Source organism: Cupressus sempervirens, chromosome 10, assembly GCF_028749045.1.
Source record: "Cupressus sempervirens isolate cs-2001-9-10 chromosome 10, ASM2874904v1, whole genome shotgun sequence".
In the NCBI taxonomy this organism is placed as follows: Eukaryota; Viridiplantae; Streptophyta; class Pinopsida; order Cupressales; family Cupressaceae; genus Cupressus; species Cupressus sempervirens.
The window spans coordinates 845920993-845939270 of NC_143127.1; positions in this window are offsets into that span (position 1 = coordinate 845920993).

Genomic DNA, 18278 nt, shown 5'->3' on the forward strand with positions numbered 1-18278 from the left:
CTGAAGAACTCTATTTTCACTGAGAAACTTGGTAAACACAATAAATATCGGTTTACACTTATAATCACCAACTTGGTAGAGACTACTCCATGCAAACTAAATATTGTTCTTCAAACTCGATAGCAACTATAGAACTCAGTAGAACCTAAATTATTTGGTTAACATTATTAATTGTACAATAAGCTTGGTAGCTATTAGTTTTATAATTAAGTGTGTATGTCACTAATAAAAAAATTTGAGTGAAATGTCAACAATCTCCCCCTTTTTCATTAGTGACAAAAAAACTTATCAATCAAAACTAAATTCTCAAAAAGTTTCAAAATAATCTTTAGTCTCCATTCTATGTCTTCAACTTGGTAACATACTCTACTTTTGAATTTTTTCAAAATTTCTTTTGTAAGAGTTTTTTATCTCAATATGATGCTCCCCCATACATATATATTCAATATAATTTACACATTATATATATATTCTCATCTTATCCCCTTTATTGCATCTTATATTACATTTTCTCATCTTTACAATATGTTATATACATCTTTTCCCCCTTTTTGACATAGATGCCAAAGGTGTATTCTATAAAGTTATGCCAAAATGTGACGAGAAATTAGAATGTACCTTAAGAATTAGTGACATTGTCTTGTCCAATTTTTCTTGCAACACTTTGCTTGTATGCAATGCAATATGCACTTATGTTCATAATTCTATCATGTGATCAACAATGGAGAAGTTGTTATCATGGATGAGAGTTTTAGCATGTGAAATATATTTCTACAATGCATCCATGTTAGGAAGAATCGTTCCTTGTATATCTACAAGTGTAGCCCTTGTCTTGGCTTCTTCCCTTAGCAAGTCTATTTGCATATTAGTTAGAAATCTGTTCTTTGTGTAGTGAGTAGAACTATAGCTTGGATCAAGTGAAAACTAGTGTACACTTGCCTTTAGATCTTCATCAATTTTAGGGAGTTCATCTTTTATTTCCTATGTGAAAATGGATGTGTCATAGAGTTTACTACATAGAGAAGTGACATTGTTGGCAGAGGTTTCCAATGAGCCTAGAATAGTAAACAAGTCTACTTGATGTATGGCAATCTTTTGTGCAACTAGCTCAAATACTTTATTTTCAATTTTCTTCTCTACTCTTTACAAAAATTTCTCTTGTCCATTCAAGTCCCCATTGAATTTTTGGACCACTTCTACTAACTAAGCCAAAATAGGTTGAGAAGTGTCAAACTCAGTACTAAGTGCATTTGCATGAATGTTCTTTTCATCTTCAAGCACTTGAAATTCTCTATTCCTTTCTACTCTAAGCCTCTATTGCTTAGCTTTCTTCTATAAAAGCTCTTCTTCTATATGCATTTGATCAAGATTTAGATTAGAGATATCCAAATTTAGGATAACTATATCCTTTTCAAGATCAATGTCTTCTTCCTTATTTTTTCCTTTTCTAGAAACTTTTGTACTCAGTTGAGGGTTGCTCTCAACTATCTTAGTACTTATTAATTACATGCCCAAAATAGTAACAATAGTAGAAATAGAAGGATTGGCAGTAAATGTAGATATAGCACTTATTGAAGAAATACCTTGTTGTTGAGTGACCATAATTGATGAAGGAGGAAGTACTAATTACTCGGTAGATGAAGTTATGGTCACTTCTATCAATGAAGTATGGACTTGAATAGGTGCAAAGATTGGTTGAGTGTTTGAAATTGCACTTTTTAACACAACCAACTTAGAAGTAGCTTTCTCTAGGCTTGATGTCTTTAATGCTTCACTCAGAGAGTGAGAAAGTGAGGCTATCACTACTACTACAATATTCTCGGGGTCAGTCTCCTCAATGCTCTAAATCTTAGGGAGATTCTCCTTGGTGGCTTCTTGTTCTTGTTCCTCATCATCTATATTGTCATAATTTTTGACTTCCTCATCATCAATTTTCTCTTCCTTGATCATTTTCACCATCATCATCCTTATCACTAACATTAAAAACAAAATCACTTTTCTTATGAAGATTATAGATATTTTTCCATGTATTGATTGCATTTCTCACTGCATGTTCAATGTCATTGATCAATATCAAACAAGTGTTGAATCTCAAAGTAAGTTTTTCTTCATTTTTCTTGATGAATTCTTTCACTTCTTTATCACTTAGACTCAACATGAGTTGCCTTAGAGTATGCTCATATATATCTTTTGTAGTTTTCTTGGCATGCTTCCATCTTGGCTTGATTTTCTCCATTAATTCATTGGCAATCTATTGTACAAGTTGGTCTGGAGAATATTTCCATTTTCCTAGCTTAGACATGACCATATCTTCAACTTTCTTTTTCTCCTTTGCAATTTTGATTTCATACTTCAATGATCTAAAAAAAATTATGTCATCTCTAGAATCAATTTCTTTCAATCTTTCTTGAAATGTGGGTGGAGGCCATTTGAAAATCACATCCTTTGCTTCTTCACCCAATTTTAGTTTCTTTCTAGATGTTCTTCTTGTAAACACTATAGTAGATGGCTTGGTAGGTTTGGTTATAATAACCTTACCTTTCTTCTTTACTGGTTCTTCTTCTTCTAATTTTTTTCATCTTCTGCATCGTCTTCTTCTATGTCATCTCCTTTACCTTCTATGAATAGGAGAGTAGAACTAGTTTGATTCAATTTTGCTATTATTTTCTTCCCTTAGCTTCAGCATATGTACCAAAACATGTGGCCTTTGGATCGGCAAGTTCATTTAACAATCCTTCGATGTTGTCCTTGGTTTCATCAATAGTAACCTCATAACCTAGAGGTGTGACCCATACAATTCTCAATCTGACTTCTTGAATATACACTTTATCACAATCAACCATAAAAAAAATATCACCCTTGTAGTCTTCTACAAGTTTCTTTGGTATCCTAAATCTATTATTCATCTTCTCCTTGAATGCATCAAAATAGTTATCCATGATATTGACATAATTTTCTCCCATTTCTGCTATATACTCATTGATTTGATAAAGAACACGTACATCTTTTCTCCATACAATTGTAACTTTTGATGGTAAGAACTTTTTTACAAAGAAAAATAAATAGGTTAAGAGTGAACCAAACTTACAAGGGTTATTCTTTGAAATTTTGATGCTTTCCATATTTTTGTTGAATTTGTTTAAAATTAGCTCAGCAAGGTTGAAGGACATGTTGTTCTTGACCACTTTGAAAGCGAGTTCCATAGCTTCACATGATACATTATTGAGTCAACTAGAGATATATATCTTGTGTACAATTATATGTATTCCAAACTTTAGCTTCATATCAATAATACAACTAATCTTCACACCCCTTCCATCCCATTAGGCAAGGGTTTTCTTCTCCAATTCCACCCAACTTAGGGTTTTGGTGGTTTTTTCCTTGGCCAACATTGGAAGTTCTATGATCTAATGAATCATTTTCTTTTTTATGGGAATAGTTTTTCCAACCATAATTGCCTATTATGCACATAACTGGGGCTAAATCTTATCTACTTTGTCTAAAAATCTCAAGGCATGTGTGGAATGTGGGTCAAACCCTTCACATCCAGGTGTTGATGCTCTAGTTTTAACACACTATTCACACACAACTTCTCCAAAGTTTCATCCATTTCTAGGGTTCCTATATCTTGAATTGAACATCAAAAATGCAAATAAATATATCATTTACTAGAAGTACCTTGGATGGAATTTTAGACTAAGCTCCAGTTGGATCAAAGGTTTCTACAATTTTTGGACTCAATTTGAAATCTAGTGATTTCCATTCAACTCCTCAAACTAGCATCTCAGACCCTTTCTTTTTCTTATTGCTAGAGAATGCCATTATTCAATAGGGTTTGTGAGAACTTGGAAAACTTCAACAAAAATTTGCACAAATTAATCAGATGCACTAAAATTTCTCTTCACAAATAGCTCTTGAAAATTCACAGTGACGAATGAATTTGATTTCATCCTTTTAAACAAATTTTTCCTTTCAATCACAATAAATGCTTGGTGCGATCACTTGGTTGATGATGGACTATCTTCCACTTGGCTTGCATAAGTTGCTTGGTAGGAACATTAATGACTTTGTGTCCACACAATAACTTAGTTACTCTCGACCTTGTTCAACAGGGTCTTGCAACTTGACCTAGCTTGGTACTATCTAGAATTTCTTTAAACACTTGGTGATCCCTTTGCATCTTGAATGTTGATATGGATCTTTCCTTTCTACTAACTAGAACTAATGTAGGATGTCTATTGTGTAGATCAAGTAGAGATGCTTGAGTCACCCAATTCTTGAGTGACATGTGCTTCATTGCTCAGACTTGCATTCTTAGAAGATTTTAGAATCCACTGTTGTCTCATATGCTTTCTGATGTTGTCAGCCTTAGCTTTCTTTTCAACTTCAATTCTCCCAATGTTCATATAGTTCTTGGCAAAGTGTCCATGTTTTTTACAAATGAAACATCTTCTAGTGGTGCCTCTTGTCCTTATGTGATGTTGTACATAGTTTATTCCAATGTGTCCAAATTCTGCATAGTAATGACATCTGCACCAACTATTGTAGTCCCAACAAAATATAGCTTTTACAATCTGTTCTATTGGATTCAATATCTTAGCTTTGCATTCAGAATATGTGTGCCCATGCTTCTCACATTTCTAACATTTTCCCTCAAATTTAGGTTTCTCTTTGCATTTATTTGCTCTATGACCATGTTGATTACAATTGTAGCATATTCCATTAGATTTACTCCAACATTTGTTTGATGTATGACCTATCTTACCATAGTGATTGCAATTAGGTCTTTAATTATTTTGAGCTCCTTACTTGGATGATTCACCTTCTTCTGTATATCTAGTTCTTGCTTTTCCCTTTTGTCTCTATTGGATTTTCTCATTTTGTTGATCCACGTCTACTTGAGATTTCATCATCCTCTCATTGGTTTGTCTTTCTGTGTTTAGATCATTCTGTAATATTTCATTCTCTAATCTTAGATTTATGATGTCTTCATTTGCGTTAGTAAGTTGATCAATGAAGTCTACCTTTTAAAGGGATGGATGCATAATTTCATTATTCTTTCCTTCTAACTCTTATTTTATCTTATTTTTCTCTTCCATGACTTCACACAATCTTACTTACTAAATTTCTTGTTCTCTTTTGAGCTTTCTGATTTCTTCTTAAAGTGTACCATTATTTTCTAATACTTCTTTGATTGTCTCATTAGATTCATCTGAATTACTTTTCGAATGGATTTCTTCAATTCTTTCTTCAATGTAGAGTTTTTTATTCATTTACATTACAAGATATTTCCTTCTTTTCAAGGACTAAGAGAATTGCTCCTTTGATTTCTTAAGTTCCCCAATAGCTAATTCCAAATCTAGCTTTTCATTGTTAATAGCCTTATCAAGTCTGAATACCTCTATTTCTTCTGATCTTTACTCAAGCTATTAAGCTTCTTCTAAGAACCACAAAGCTCTAATACCAATTGTTGGAAATATATGGTAGGCTAAGTTACTATGAGAGGAGGGGTGAATCAGTAACCATTAAAAATTAATCTTAATTTACCAATTAATAATTCATGTGTATTCTAATCTAATTGCATGCATGAAAAATTGAAAGCATTAAGACATTCATAACACTTTGACACACAATATGGTGACCTTGAAACCTTCCCAATAGAAAGTAAAACTATGGTGGGGATGATACCCAGAAGCTTTAGTGTTGCAGTATTAAGTTGGCCTGTTAAGGCTTACAATGATCACTTTCTATTATCTTCCCTGCTACAAGCAATAAGGACTGCTAGGTCCACCTTGCAAAAGGATTTACAAACATACAATGAAGTATGCACTTAGTACAGAGATTTACAAAATATTGTTAAGTCTACCTTGTGAAAGGATTTAACTATTCCACCTATTACAATGAACTAGTGGTTTATCTTTGATCTACAACTTGGTTTGCTAAATGAGATACATTTGAGTGTAATGATCACCTTGTTGTGATAGATAAATCTTTGCTTCACCTTATACTATTGTCACCTTTTACTTTGCACTTCTGCTCTTTGTATGTCACATCTGATAATCTTATTTCTTCTTTCTTACTTTTGGATGTGATACAATACATTTCATATATACCAATGCAAATTACAATTCAACAAAGTCAGTTTCAATACAAGTTTCACCAAAATACACAAAGCTGACCCAACTACAAGAACTCGAGTTCTAAAGACAAACTCTGTGAGGTTATGATACTCAGTAACTATTGTCAATGCTCACCATTGTCATGCAATTTGTAGATGTAGAAGCTCGGTCCATACTAATCACTTCCAAGTAGTCTGAACTTGGTCTACACTGGTGACTTGGTGAATACTACTAAACTCATCATATAAACTAAATCACTTGATTCACCCTACATAGCTTGGTCAATGCTATCACTACAAGCTCGGTCAACACTAGATTCACATTGCTGAATTTGGAAACTTGGTAAGCACTGAAGAACTCAATTTGCACTAAGAAACTTAGTAAATACAATAAAGCTTGGATTACACTGATAATCACCACCTTGGTAGAGACTGTTCAGAAAAAACTAAATATTGTTCTTGAAATTTGGTAGCAACTATAGAAATTAGTAGAGCCTAAATTACTTGGTTAATGTTCTCAATTGTACAATAAGATTGATTGTTGTTATTTTTTTGATTAAGTGTGTATTTCACTAATAAAAAAATTTGACTGAAATGTCAACACTTCAATCAATTCAAGGTCCTTTGTTGCATCTTTTACATCCATCCATCTTCACCTTCTTGATCCAAATTAATTGGTTGAGTTAGCCCATTGCATTTGATTCAAGAGATACATACACTTTCTTTACTTTTCAAGTTATTCAATTATTTCAATTCAAGGTTAATTCCTAAACTAGGATTTAACCAAGGAAAAACCCAATAAATAACAAAACCCCTTTTTTATTATAGGTTGTGAATATTAGATCAATGAACATGTTAACATCTTAAAATGGACACACTTCCCCTTTAAGATCTTTTAGCACCCTCATCTTCATGATTCCCTCTTTGGATCATGGATATGCTCATGCACACTCTTCTTTTCCTCCTTTTTCCTCTTATCTCTTCAATTTTCCCACCTTATCTCTCTAGTATTTTTCCTGGCTCTCTATGGTACCCAAGACATGTCCTCTTAGACTAGGTTGACCCAAGTTGACCTAGTGCTCCCAGGGACATATAATCCTAGACTAGGTTGACCCAGGTTAAGCTATTCCCCAAAAGTTCTGGATCTTGGGGCTTGAAAGTCTCAGGGATTTAATTAGTTTGTGATCATTATCTAGTCGGCCTGAATTATATGTCCACTCAAAAAATCATATATAAGGAGACTTGGAGGCTTCATTTTCATATCAATCTCCTCTAATTCATATCTCAAGCATCTCATTCTCAAGCTATTATCTCTAGTGAATATTTTCATCCTTTTACGTTCAAGGAGTTCAAGTATTCAACCATTTTTTAAGCATTCAAGCGAAAATATTTTATCTAGTATTGGAGAATCCATTGTGAGCATTTCCTCTTCAAGATATATCATTTTGTTGGCCATCAAGGGATGAAATCTCTATTGAACCATTCATCCTCCTCAATGAGGCATATCCATAGCCATGGCATCATGATAAAGTTATGATAGATCCACTCCAAAGTGTGGAGATATCCTAAATCCCTAATTCAAGATCTCCATTACATACGCATTACAAAAACCTTAAAAACACATTGGAAAGGTGAATCCTAACATTTATCTTGTTATTTATAGTACTTTATATTTATATTTCTCATTTATGATTAATTCCTTAACCTTGGTCTTGACAAAGGAAAGCCCTCATCAAACCCCAACCCCAAAACCTTTCTTTTCTATGTTGATTTGTAGGTTGGAGTGAAAAGAATTGCATATCTGGAACCTACATTTTGCAAGCTTTCTATAGGCATCAATTTTGGAGCCATGGACTATGTCAACCTAGTTGTAAGACATCATTCCATGTTGACCTAGTCCTTCAGTGTCAAATTCTGGAGAGATTTCTAGGTTTTGTTCCTTTAATGCAGACGAAAGTTCAAAATAGATTCATATCCAAAAGTTTCTTGAGAAAATACACATCTTCCTTTACACATTTCAAGGTGAGTCTTTTACATTTCATTTCATTTCATATCTTTCAATTGGGCTAATTATATTCACATAACATCTAGATTTAAATTTCCTAAACAATTATTTCAATTTCACATTCACATTGTCCCATTGATTAAGAGAGTATTTCTTGGTATTGCCTTCCTCTTTACAACTTGGATTTAGTATTAGCACCCTTCTTCCCTTGGGTCCTAGATAATATAATTTGGATCATAAGTGTAACCATACTTTTAAATTCCCCCTCTTTCCCTCTCACACACATATTTGAATGGTTCAATGCCTTGTAAAGTGGAGGCATGCATCCTATTAAAGTACTTCCATTTTACAACTAAACATTTTGGTGAACCCAACGTGAACTTCCTATCTTTTTTATGTTGGAATATTTTTCATATATTTTCCTCTTATATTGGATGTTCCATACTTTGGTTAGATCTCAATAGGTTTTAATTTTGTGGTCTCCTCTTTTTATGGGCCTGATTATATGAAGTCCTACCTATAGTATTAATGTTAGGCATAGTCATAGACTCATGGGTTTTGTTCACAATTGTCACATTTTTCTCATGATCTTAATCCTATTATAGAGTATAACTCTTCTCGCTCATCTCACAATGATGACTATTCTTTAAGAGTTCCTCCTTCTCAAGTTGATAAGCTTTAGATAGTAAATTTGATAAATTAGAAACTTGGCTTGTTCAAGAAAATCAGAATCCCAATAGCGTAGTTGTTGTTGAAGCTCTTAAGAATATTTTTAATAATGATGATAATAACATTTCTATCTTGTGTGTTATATCTCACCTTATTAATACTCATGCTAAGTCTTTGATAGAATTTTCTCAAGAGTGAGGATACCCTCTACCTTCTTCTACTACTATTGAACCTTCTATCTTGATTTCTACCACTCCTTCCAACATACCTACATATGCTTCACCACTTATGACTTACACAAGTGTCCACTCTTTTAAGTGTTAGTCTTCCTAGTCTCTCACTTTCCATGAGTTTTCCTCCTAATTTCATTCCTTCTTCATTGCCTCCATATAATGTGGTTCCTTTTACTTATTCAAACCATTTACCTGTTCCTTCCAATTCTTTTCTGACATCCTTACAATATTCCTTCCACCTATAATACCTTTCATAATCCATCTTGTATATATATGGCTACTAGCATGTCTTATGATCCTACTATTAGTACCTAGGTTCAAACCATCTCTTTTTTACAATAACTTTCTCATTTAACCTAATCTAAGTACAATAACCCTACATGTGATGTGGCAAATTCCCTTTCATTAGATATGCTTCATGTTGTTGTTTTGCAACATGTTGAAGTATCTCCTCTTGAGACTTATAATGGTAAGGGAGATCTCATGATTCATGTTAAAACTTTCCAAACTATATGCAATGATTTTTCTCACGACTTTAGGCTTATGGCTAAGTTATTTCCACACACCTTTAGGAATAAAGCCTTGCAATAGTATTTCTCTCTACCTCCTTATTCTATTGATTCTTTTCAAACTCTTTATAATGCTTTAATTCAACAATTTTAGAATTAGATTGCTAAAAAAAATTGTTATTTCATTTAATGCATTGCAAGAAGAATGTTAAAGAGAAAGTTTCTTAATTTATTGGTAGATTTAAACATTTGTATGCTCAAATTTCTCATCTTGTGCCTAATCATGGTATTCAACACATTTTAATTTTTAATTTATAAAAAAAATCAGGGATAAGATTCTCTTTGTAGAGTATACCTCATTTTCACAGTTACATGCAATGCTTCACCATTACCATTTACAATTGAGTCAACTCAAGAGGTCTACTCTGATGGCTTTTTTTTCTACTGATAAGAGTGATGTCGCTAGACATTCAAAAAAGTCTAAGCTATATCTAACAACTTTATCAAAACAAAATCCCCACATCCATATGGTGATCAAGTGACTACTACATCTCAATTTATGGCTACTTTACCCTTTGTATTCCCTCATAATCATCAATTTACTAACTTAAATAAACCTTTGTCCAAGGTGATGAATAAGTTGATTCATGCTCATATTCTTAATGTTCCTCCTATTCACCCTATTGATCCTAGTGAACCTTTTTCTAAATCTTTAATTCTAATGCTTTATGTCAATATCACCATCAACCAAGTCATGATAATAAAAAAATTTATGGTTTAAAGAACATTATTCAATACTTTATTGATTCTAAGATTATATATGTTGATTCTCAAGTTAATCATATGAATAAGTTTTTTGTATCGCCTAAACATAGTTTTCAAATTTACATTGATCCTTTGGATACACACTCATTGAATGTCATTAATCAACCTTCTTATTATGATTTCCATATTTCTTATGATGAGAAGATAGAAGAAGTTAATCATGAAGTTAATCATGTTGAGTTAGAGTCTCAAATTATGATTTCTTCTCCACTTGAACATCAATAAACACCAACTATTATTAACTTTAGTCAGCCTGATATGTTTAAGGCACCTAATGGTCCTCTTTACATTGCTGCTAGAGTGGCTCATATTTATTCTCATGGTACTTTGGTTGATCCTTCCTCTATTGTGAATATTATCACTAAAGAAAACCTTTTTAATAAAGGGTTGCATATTATGAGTCAACTCCTATATGTATTTAACTTTGTAATGGTTTTCTTTACTAACCTCAACATTATATCACTTTATCTGTTACTATTTTAGAGAAAAAAAAATTACTACCTTTGTGTCTTTCTTCCATGTGATTTTTTGCTTCTCCTATTCATAAATTTCTTAAATTTCCTTTTGATGGAGTCATTGTTATTGTTAATAATTCTCTTTATAAACCATCACCTCCTATAGATTATGTTGAGACTGATTTTGATTGGTCATGTCATCCTAAAAAACCACCTACTTGTCCTAGTCATCTTTATAGAAACTATCAATAACATAAAGAATCAAAGATTATGGACATTAGTCTTCCTAAGGGTTGTTTAGCTCTACCTTTTCTTGCCTACTTTATCTACACTTTCTACATCTATTCCATCTACTATTTCATCTCAACCTGTTGATGTTCCTTCTATGGAACCCATGGTTGTTGATTCTAATCCTTTTGTTATCCCTCATAAAATTATTCTTAATCAACATGCTCGCCAATGTTGAAAGAACTATCAAGATAGAGCCCATGCTTAATTCCATTATCTTTCTTCTCATCGTACATCTTCATCTCAACCTTTACCTTCCTTTGATCACACCCTATGTGCACCTTTGGAGGAGGTTTCACAAGGTAAAAGTGTGCATTTGTATAAACATAATGATTATGTTTATACTTTAGATTATATTACTATAGATATAGAATATACTTTAGATTATAGTAGTGATGATGATTTAATTATTGTAGATAATGATTTACCTAACATATTTTCTATGTAGCTTACAATCACTCCAAGTAATGATCATAGTGATTCTCAAGCTCCTTGCTTGGAACTCATTGTACTTCCCACTATTATAGATATGGTTCCTCTTGTGAGTCACCTTCTTTCCCCTATTATTTTAGACCTAGACGAGGGTGGCAGGTGGAAAACTTGACATGAACTCTATCCATAATGGTATTTTTTAGTGTTTGTGTGTTGTGTTTCTCCTGTGTTATGCTTCTATTTTATTTTTTATTTCTTATTTCTTTAGACAATATGTGTTTCTTTTTTTAGCACAAGAGGATAAAGTAATTGCTCCATATTCTACATTCTTCTATTTGTATCTCTCTTCTTCTAGATGGCATTCTTTGTTATGTTGTGCATGTACTATTGTTTCTACCAGTGGTCTTGTTTTCTCTTCTTGGTTATTTATGATATGGTAGTAATAATTCTTTTTGGTCTCCATGTTATTGGCCCAAAAATACTCTTCTTTGTATCTCTTTTGTGTCTTTTCCTCCATTGTGTCATAGTTCTACTTCCTTTGGAGAATGATGATATTTTCATCCTTGACATAATATTACATATTATCATATGATCTTACTAACCCCTTAGTTAGTGGATCCCTTTTGTGTTTTTTTTTTCTTTCTGATTTCCCTTGATATGTTTCTCCTCTTGGGGGCATCTCATAATGGAAATGTTCTTTCATGGATGCATGTATTCTTCTATTTAAAGCTATTTCTCCCATTAAGGCATTTGCAATCACTTTAATGTGGGAGCATACACTCCACTTATCCTTTTTCCATGAAATATAAATACAGATTTTGTGTATAGCTTGGAGTACTTAAGCCTTAGTGCTTGGTATGATTTCTAAGGTATACCCAAATATATACATTTTTATTTTAAAAATTTTATTCTCTCTATTCTTTCTTTTTCCTTTTTAGTTTCTAGGAACTCTAGATAGTTCTTGGGGGCTTGGTCTCTTTTTGGATCTCTCTCTAAACTTTGACATTTTGGTAGGCATGATCCTTGTTTTTGACCCTTCATTTGATTACTAATAGTCTAGGAAGCTTGGTCTTGATCCCATAGGTACACAAGCATCCTTACACCCCGATCACCTTTCGGTTCTTCTTTTTGGGACATGGAGTTCCCTTGAAGTTGAATCCCTTGGTGGACTAACTAGCATGCCACACACACTTGCTAGACTATTCAATGCCCTCCCCTTTTGCAGAGACCTTTCTCCCCAATTCTTTTCTGGTTCCTTTTCCTTGTGTGATTCAAAATAAGGCACACAAACATTATTGGACAAGAAACTACACCCCTTTGTTTTGTAGCACTTATCTCTCTTATTTTGACACTAGATGTGGTAAGACTCAAGTCTATTAGGGGATTGATGATTTCTTTCCTCTTTAGTAATAATAATATTTTCTCTTTTTCTCTTGATCTAGTTTACCATGAGTTTGAGAAAAGTCATGCTCTCACTAAAGTAGGGTTTTAGTGTACCATCTTAAAATGGACACACTTTCCTTCTAAGACTATTGAGCTCCCTCCTCTTCATGATTCCCTCTTGAGACCATGTATATGCTCCCTCTTATTTTCCTCATTTTCCTCTTCTCTCTTCCATAGTACCACCTTATCTCTCTGGTATCTACCCTAGCTCTTCGTGCTACCTAGGACCTATCCTCCTAGACAAGGTCAACCTAGGTCAACCTAGTCTAGATAGGTCGACATAGTCCTAGACTAGGTCAACCTAGTTTGGATAGCTTGACATAGTCCTAGACTATGTCAACCTAAGTCAACCTATTCCCTAATAGTTTTTTATCCCAGGGCTCAAATGTCCTCTAGGGACTGTTATCCAGTCAACCTATTTTTTTTCTTGCTTGAAAACTCATATATAAGGAGTCTTGGAGGATTAATTTTCATATCAATCTCATATAATTCATATCTCAAGAATTTCATTCTCAAACTCTACTCTTTAGTGAATATTTTAAAGCTTTTGCATTGAAGGAGTTCAAGTATTCAATCATTTTTCAAGCATTCAAGCAAGGAGATTTAACTAAAATTAGAGAATCCTTTGTGAACATTTCCTCTTCAAAATCTAGCATATTGTTGGCCATCAAGGGGGAAGATTTCCATTGAAGTATTTGTCCTCTTCATTGAGGCATATCCATATCCTTGGCAACATGATAGAGTTATGATAGATCCATTGTAGAGTGTGGAGTTATCCTAACTTGCATCCCTAATTCAAGGTCTACATTACATACACATGGGAAAGGTGAATCCTAACACCTATCTTAATCTTTACAGTTCTTTACAATTAAATTTCTCATCTATGGTTAATTCCTTAAGCTATGGCTTGACCAAGGCAAGCCCTCATCAAACCGCGACTGCCAAACCTTTCTTTTCTATGTTGATTTGCAGGTTGGGAGTGAAAATAATTTCAAATATGGAACTTTTAGTTTACAAGATTTCTATATTTATTAGTTTCAAAGCCACGCACTTTGTCAACCTAGTTGTAGGACATCCTTCCATGTTGAGCTAGCTCATCAATCTCAAATTTTGGGGAGATTTTTGGGTTTGTTTCTTTTGTCGTTTAATTCCAAGATCATAAAACAAAATTTCAAAAAATATTATGATCCAAAATTTATTAAGCAATAATACATCATCATTTACACATTTCAAGGTGAGTCTTTTACATTTCATTGCATTTCATATCTTTACCCTAAATTTACATCTTAATTGGGCTGATTATATTCTCATAGCATCTAAATTTAAACTTTCTAAACAATTAGTTAAATTTCATATTCACATTATTCTATCAAGGGCCTAAGAGAGTCTATTTCTTAGTATTTCATTCCTCTTTACAGCTCAAATTTAGTATTAGCACCCTTCTTCCTTTGTGTCCTAGCTAATAGAATTTGGATCATAAATGAAATCATACTCAGAAATTCCCCTTCTTTCCCTCTCACACACATATTTGAATGGCTTGGTACCTTGTAAAGTGGAGGCCTACATCCTATTAAAGTGCTTCCATTTTACCACTCAATAGGTATTGATCAGGTTCTCCTTGACCTCACCATCAATATTCGTATTCTAAGAAGCCAAAGTGTCCTAACAAAATTGGTAGACCAAATTCTGAGCTCTTTAGGTTTAGAGAGAAAAGTATTATTACCATCAAGAAGAATGGTAATATTATTCCTCTTGCAATGGGATGATGAAAATCTATGAAAGAATGAGGTTTTTCTAGCACCCTCCATCAAACTATTGAATTCTGGAGCATTTCTTCTAGTAGATTTCCTCCCTTGTAATGTTTTCCTTTCATTTTTCTTCCTCGAGGTGGTCTTCAATAGTAGTACCCCCCACATCCATGTTAACTTGTATCCCTTTTAGGTTCTCTTCAATAACCACCTTCTAATTGAAGACATTGTCAAAAAAAAAAATTACTCCATGATATACCTCCCTTTTAATGTTCTCCAATCTCTTACTTAATCAAAACATAGTCATTGCTTTCACTTTCGTGTTCCATCACTTAGACATTGTTTCCTAGAATTCAGGGTGGGATTTCTCGGTATGTGAAGGATCATGGTATGCCAAAAATTGGAAATGTAAAAAAAATTCGAGTGTGAAAATGCCTAAAAGAATTTCAAAATCTGCTCTGACTTTTTTCCATCCATCCTAATACTAAGGTAAAAAGGTTGGGCCAAGCCTTTTTGGGTATCTTATCCATTATCGGGTACCTGATATCATATTGGGTATCTAATATGAGATTGAATACCCAAAACCTATGACATGGAATTTTTAAAAAAAAACACAAGAGCAATTTTTGGCATTTACATTTTGGGTTTGTTTGTGCTAATCCATTTTGGATATTAGATATAGGTAAAAAAAAATGAATGATTTTAATGAATTTGAACATGGATTAATTATTTTAAATAGAAATTGTTTAAATTAAGGATTTTTAATAGAAACTATATTTTGCAATTTAATAGGCATGGCTGACCCAAATGATGACATTGAGCTAGGAAATAATATTCCTCATAACCCTCCACCAAAGGATCTAGTACCCCCTCAAAACTGTCTACCAAACAATCTCCTACCCAATCAAAACCCTCCTTTAATTGAAGATTTGATATATGAAAAATTTCACCCAACTAAGGGTTTTGCAAACCACAAATAAGATAATATTCAAACACTTACCAATGAAAAAAATGTTGTTGTTCACTGGCATGAGAAAATGCATGCCATGTTGGATGATGGGTTGGACTATGATGAGGTTGTGACCCTAAATATAACTACAGATGATATAGTTAACCTTTTTGCAAATCCAAAAACTAGTAAAATAGTAGAATGTAAAAAACACAAATTATCAATTAAATGGTGCACAAATGAGGCTATGTGTGCAAACTTTTGAGATTGTTGGTCGATGGTTTTTGAGAAACCTCCACATAGCAATTTAGAGGTGTCATTCTATTTCATTAAAAAATTGTATGTTGAATTTGTGTTGCACCTCAAGGTGAACTACTAGAGCATGAATCTCAACATAGGTGTCGGAGGAGGAGCTCCTTAGAATAGACTATCTTCCCAATGGAAGAAAGATGACACTTTCTTCTCCCCTACTAATGTCTCCCCCCCTCCTCCAATATTGAATCCTAATATCATTCTAGAGGCTATCTCTCATACTATTAGAGCCATCCATATATTGAGTAGCTTATTAATCCTAGGCTAGGTTAGTGTTGCCTCCCCATGTTGATGATGTCAGCACAAGTTCGTTATCGGCAAGTGCATCACATGTTTATGTGACCCATACTTACATAATGTGCAAGAATATTTGTCTAGGTTCCATAGGTGATCTTTCTAAGTATCAATTTGCATTTGAGGAGGAGGATACACCAGACGTGCATATAGAGACTACACACCCTAACATAAGAGAGTGGGGGCATGTAGAGGCATGGAATCCTACTATTTTGGTACATGTATACATTATTTTTTTATGCCATATGTGATTTAAAGACTTTAATCTTTATAAAAGAGTAATTTTAACCCATATTGACTTATACATGTATGTGATCTTCATTCATGTTTAGTTGATGACTAAGGAGGAGCTCAGATAGGTTGATGATGTCACACTCTCAGCTATTTCATTTGGCCTTGAGACATCTACAGTACATTATGTTGTGTTCTCATTATTTTTGTATTTGATATTGGAGTGTAAATAGTTTCTAATCTTTCTTTTCTCTTGCAGGTATCACTTGTTAGTGGGGGATAGAGTGTAGAGGGTGAGGCACAACCCATTGACAAGGTAAAGATAATTAGGTGTTTTTAAAGTGATTAAATATCGATGCATTCTTGTAAAATGTTTTGGTAATGAAATATAATTACATTCTTTATTGTATAGGGCATGGCTACTGGTGATGAGTCCAACCAAAGTCGATGTTGCAGACCCTCTAGAATTTCCATTGGTAGCAAGAGCCCCATCATATGTATAAGTATCATTTATTTGTTATTTTCCTTATTTTCATAAAAAATTTCAAAACTTATTTCCATGATATTAACAACTAGGCTTTTGTATCTCATAGAAAATACCTAGTGCATAGGAGGCTAGACATCAGGGTTTTGTATCTTTTCTCATGCAGCCATTATATCTAGAGGAGGAGTCAACAGAGGTAAGTTGTAGTTTGAATTCATTATTATATATCATAAATTTAGTATGCTATGAATTATAATGTTATAGGTCAAGTCATAGATCTATCTGAAAAACATACTTGAACATATATAGGCCACAACCAACCAAGTTCCAGGTATCTTGACATATGAGAGGACTCCTGACCAACACAAGAGGTCAATGAGAGAGGTATTTATGATGAAATTTTAATACTATAAATCTTCATTAAAAAAGCGATCATTATGAATTTGAGTAATTCAATGTTAAATAAATAGAATCGTATAAATTTAGTAGTCTAACTTTGGGTTTTCCTTTTTTGCTTATGTGGGAGGCATCTAATCCACCTAGTGCAACAAAGAGGTTGCATTTTGATCATCCACCAGTAGCATAGGATAGTATACTTGCCATAGGATGAATCATGAGATATTTTGAGATGGAATATGCCACATTGTATACAAAAAAAATGATATTATACACATTTCGATAGCATGATCAGCCACATTTTGTGTATGGATCTATGTATTTTGATATATATCTCGATAACTTGTCTATGGATACATAAACTTTGATATATATTTGTGTAATATTTCTATGGATATAAATGTATTTTGATATTTTTTTTTTCATTTATGTGCACAATGATACACATATTAATTTAGTATAGTATTGTTCAATTTATTGTGGATCATGTGTAGTGTTCATGTTTATGGAATATCATTCATTTTGATCATGTTTATTATGTTTGATTCAAATGCAATAATTTTTGAAGAACATTTTAACAAACTTAATTATTAAATTTTGGTGCAATGTTTAATTTGAAATTATATCATATATGTTTAATTTGAAATGATCTTTTCAATCCCTTAAGATGTCACCATGATTCACCCACCCTAACGCACTTAGAGCACCTTGGAGACTCTTTGGTATGGGGTAGCTGCAAATGTTGGAGGCTCTCCATGGCTAGGATAGTAGTGTCACTATGGTTCACCCACCCATTTATAGCTAATGGTGTTGACGATTTGATGCCAAGATTAGTGGTTTCAAAGTTATGCAGTGATGCACGAATGAACTAAGGTAGACTACAAGTT